Raw genomic sequence first — 4,980 nt, forward strand, 5'->3', positions numbered from 1 at the left:
GCTGCTGCTCCTTTTGACTGGAGTGACATCAGTTACGCCTGTCAAACAGGAGCAGCACGAGTATCAAAATCTCAAAAACAGGGTCACCCCCCCATCTTTTCCTGGCCCTGATCAAGGGCCCCCTATGCACCTGGGGCCCCTGGGCACTGCCCAGGTGTCCCCATTCATTAAGACTGACCTGATGATTGCTGTTCTTTTTGTTTTGCTCTAAGTTCTTTTCTTCTGTATCTTACCTCTTTTTCACTTTTCTTGCTAATCCCAGTTCCCTCCTTTTTCCCAGGGGTTGAGGCCCACTTGTTCTGATATGGACCCAAATTCTACTCTTTTAGCCAACTTGAAACCATTGCACAAAATAAATGTGTCTTAATGTCAAAGGTCTCAACTCCCCACAGAAGTGAATTAAGGCTTTCTGTACCTTTGCATCTTTACTACACCAGCAGCCCAGCCACTATTGCACCTACAGCCTTAGCCTACACTGCCCTTGCAGCCCCCAATGAACCTTTTCCACAACCACAGTCTTTTCAGCATCCACAGCCTCAGCTGTGTCATCTCTGGACATTCAGCCCCCTTTGCATACACAGTCTGAGCCTCCAGCCCCATTACGTAACAACTCACATCATGTTTTCTGTTGCTTGACACAAACCAGACTCTGCATTACCAATTACCCGTTGAGTTACCTGGGAGCAGCCAGCAGCCTGTCCTGTGAGGGGAGGTCCTCAGAAAAACACTGGTTACCCCTTAGACACTATTTGGGAAAGTGTGTCACAAGGAGCAGGAGCGTCCACATCCTGGTTGGTGTCAAAGCTCAAGCTAAGCATTGGCCCTTCTCAGGTTTCTCTTCCTACTGCTGATCCTTTGGAAGTCTTGTCTAGAAAACCTGGAGCACAGCAGGCCACACAAGAACACCTTTTACACTACTTACAAGATCTGGATTCTTGCCTAGAATGCCTTTAAGCCTTCCTGGGTGCCCTGAGCACCTCTATGATGTCTTCACCCCCTGTGCAGGTGCAGACTCAGATGGATTAAGCCCCTTCAACTCGTCATCTTTTGCCTGTTGTCTGTGATTTCCTAAGCAGTGTATAATCCACTTTTAACTGCAACCCATGAATTTTCCAACTTATTGCACCAAAGTAGACTCCCTCTTAGCTGGAAACAACCTGGACTGGGCTACTGAAGGTCACCTCCTTACTCATTTTGGGCTTTTCTTGGCTGCAGCAACACTCACAGATGACAAACTGGTTCACTGTTAAAGTTCTGGCTTGGGGCTTTTCTGTCATTCTGTGTGTCTTCTTCTACTCTTTTTATGACAGTAGTTCAATTCAAATACTTTGACCATCCCACAAGCTCCTACTGTCCAGGGCCGGATTTCCCATTAGGCACTGTAGCCATGTGCCTACTTGTGCCCTTCCTAGAGGGGCACCTGTCTGTATGAGCAGGGTCTCTCTCTCTCTGGCCTGGGCCCATCCCTGGGAGTGCTGAATGTTCAAGACCAGATGCACCATTCTTGTTCAGTACCTGTGGCAGAGCCGGGAAGGAGGGGATCGGGGAGTGTCTCTGTCCGAGCTACCTGACAGGTCTTGCTGCAGCCTATCCAAGCTACCCGGCGGGTTTCCTGAACTTTGGTCTGCTGCATCATGTGTGCTGAAACATTTGAAGGAACAAGCTCTGTGTGCCCTGCTGGAAGCGACCAGTATCCAGTGGGGTGATCCCAGGGGGCTACATGCTGGTGACCTGCTGCTCTGTAGGCTCTTCTGCTGGCCAGAGCTGCAGCTTTCCAGGCAACTGAAAGCCCTGTGCGGGTGTCAGGGAGGCAGAGGAGCCGACAGCAACAGCATGTACTGCAACCCTTACCACTAAAGCAGGTTGTGTGGCTCAGGTGAGTGAAGGGAGACTGACTGCAGGAGGGGATAGTCTTCACTAATAATATCACCACTATCCCTGCCCCTTCCCTTAAAATGCCTATGACAGCTCATTTTTACTCTTGTTTTATAACATCAGCATTGTCAAAACAATATAAACAATAGTTATTTTTGAAAATCCTATTTTTTTTAAATCTTTATTTTTACAAAAGTCAATACAGAAAAGAAACAATATATACATTTAAAAGGAGAATACCGAAATGGTCACCAAAGAAATATCACAACAATATAACATGTCAAGTACAATGCCCAGCAAGTAACAAACATTGTTGGGTAATCCACCTTAAATCTTACAGAAACCAAAAAGGAATGTGAGGTGAAAAAGGGAAAAAAAAGAAAAAGAGAGGGGGAAAGAATAGTGCTCCAAGAGAGGCGTTAGCAGAAGAAAACGTTACCATAGAAAACACAAAGAACACATAACCTGTCCTGATTAGAAAGTCCCTGAAAATGACTGAAAACAGAAACATGTATTTTAGAATGAAATACAACAATTACAACATTAATGTCTATACCTGTCAGAGGTAAGAAAATCAAGCCATAAGGCCCAACACCTAGTATGTGCACATTGATGTCTCCACTCCTCAGCCTCCATAATATCCTGTACCTTCTGCAGCTACTCTTTGACTGAGGGTATTACAGGAGATTTCCAGTAAATTGGGATAAGACATTTACCAGCATTGAGGAGATGGGGCATCAAGGTGTGTTTGTATGACCCAACCGATTTTTTTTTGTCATGAAATAGAATAGGTAAGGGATTGTCTGACAGTTGGGATTGTGTGACCTTATAAATAATATTCTGAATGGCGGACCAAAAAGGGAGAATAGCTGGACAGTCACACCACAGGTGTAGGAAGGTGCCCCTCTGAACGCATCCTCTCCAGAAAAGCCCAGATACTTTCGATAAAATGACAGCCTGCCAGGTACCCTATACCATCTGGATAGAAATGTGAAACAATTCCTGGGCTTTTGAGTTAACCAATGAAGTATGAGCTAAGGATGTTATTTTATCTATACTACAATCTGACAGGTCTCTACCCAGCTCCTTCTTCCACTCCCAGATGTAGTAGGGAGTCATGGTAGTCGATTTGTCCGATAGTAGTTTATATAATTTGGAGAGAAGATGGGTAGAACCTGCCCTATGTAGCCTCCCTAGCGGTATGATTATGTCCATATTTCTGTGCTCAAAGCGGTACATTTTTTTGCATGGAAATATGTAGTTTTTTTATTGTAGGCCTGTAATTTGTAGGAATAACTGACTGAAATCTGTCCGAACAAGAGTCTAGTAAACATTCCGGTTTTGTTAAAATTTGAACTACGAAATCATAAATTATAATTTAATAAATAATCATAAAAAATAATAATATAATAATAAATGTAATTCAATAATATAATCAAACAAAAAACACTGAAATTTGCAGAATTGTTTTCAGTGTCTGATGATGAATTTCCCCACGAATCATTATCACAATTCTGCAAGTAGTTCTGATTTACTATCGCTGTTCTCTAGCTGGTCTAAAACCGCTTTTGACCTAAAGGAACTCTTTTTGGATTCCATGGACATTTCTCAGTTTTAGGCAGAAAGAACAGTAAAAATGTAGGCAGGGGACAGGACAAAGCACTTGGGACAAAATGTATGTGAAATGGTTTGATACAGTAATGTTTTACTATGTAATTTTAGTGAATTTAGTGAATGTCACTTTTAAAATTTTCAAATTTCCCCCCAGTTCTGTCCCCGTACGTCCTGACGTCGCAGGGGACGGAACCCGGAAGACAGATGCCAGCATCGTCTGGAGGACATTGCAGGGGACACTGCAGGGGGGACGTCGCGGGAACGCAGGACAAGGTAAGTGCAGAAGAGATCCTGGAGCAGCGCCGCATGGTATTCCTGAGTATACTAAACAATATGGTAGGGTGACCAGAGCACCCCTACCTAGAAAAAGGAGGTTGCTGAATGATCCACGCGGAGTAATATGGGTTCAAAAATTACAAACAATATTTTATTTGATCACATAGATCATAAGGAGGTTAAACATGAGCACGGTGAACATGTCAAACAGATAAAATCATTTTTAAAAGCACTTAGCGTCTTCATTTCAGGGTCATTTTGGCAAGTAGAGTACCATATAAGGCAATATAGGGTAATGGTGTGGTTTGATCCTAGGTTTCCATAAATCTCCAACTTGTATTAGAATGAACCATATATTCTGCAGATATGTTCTCAATATGAGCCAGGATGTGTAGAGTAGCCTCCTGGTGTGTAGAAACTGGAACATAAAAATAAAAAATAGATATATATGAAGATATGGGAGCTGAATCGCACCTAAGCCACACCAAACCTCCCTATACAGTAGTCAGTGGACACTTTCATTACCTTCTCAGTTGTAAGGCTGTCATACCCGCTTCTCAAATGTGGGGACTTCCTGGGTAACCACCCCAAGTGAAACAAAGTCCACAGTACCAAATGATTCTGGGGATATATATAAAGATTATTGTATAGATCACAGGCATCAAGTAAAAGCCTGAAAACAGAGACAAAATATAGGTATATTACCATCAATAAAGATCAAGAAGACTCCCGTCGACTTGAAATAGGATCAGGTCCTTGATGCTTGTTCAAAGGTGCATATGGGGGTGGGAAGCCAGGTAGTCACAATGCGTAAATTCCAAACACATATATTATGTATGCAGCAGGCCATGAGTACCTGAGTCTATATACCCAATAAAGGGTTTCCAAAAATTACTCAATCTGAGAAAGATGAAGCGGTTTAAATAGGATATGGCTTTGTCACAGCATACAATGCCTAAGTAGGATAGCGTATATATGTATATACATTATCCTCTGAAGAGGATTTCCAAAAAATTCCCCAAAAATGCAGGGTAAATTAGGCCCATATGACATACCCTCTTAACTCCATATATGCTCTATGAATCTAAACAGCAGTGAGCTAAAATAACTTGCCTCCGGTGGAAGGTATATTCCCATAGGGGATTGCCGTTTGCGAACCGCTGTAATAGTAGCCTTATGGTGGTTTTCAGAGGGCCTCGTGCCTTCCTAGCAAGG

General features: G+C 43.0%; 1 long non-coding RNA gene across 1 annotated transcript; it reads right to left on the bottom strand.

Moving 5' to 3' along the window:
* Positions 1 to 3,890: 3,890 nt before the first annotated feature.
* On the bottom strand, positions 3,891 to 4,384 carry LOC149443544 (uncharacterized). The gene is made up of 2 exons (XR_016306660.1): positions 4,291 to 4,384; positions 3,891 to 4,183 (listed from the first exon to the last, which is right to left on the bottom strand). It is a non-coding gene; the product is annotated as an uncharacterized LOC149443544 (long non-coding RNA).
* Positions 4,385 to 4,980: the final 596 nt, after the last annotated feature.

This window comes from Staurois parvus, unplaced genomic scaffold (genome assembly GCF_062004578.1).
Source record: "Staurois parvus isolate SC_StPar_1 unplaced genomic scaffold, SC_StPar_1.0 ptg000850l, whole genome shotgun sequence".
Lineage (NCBI taxonomy): Eukaryota > Metazoa > Chordata > Amphibia > Anura > Ranidae > Staurois > Staurois parvus.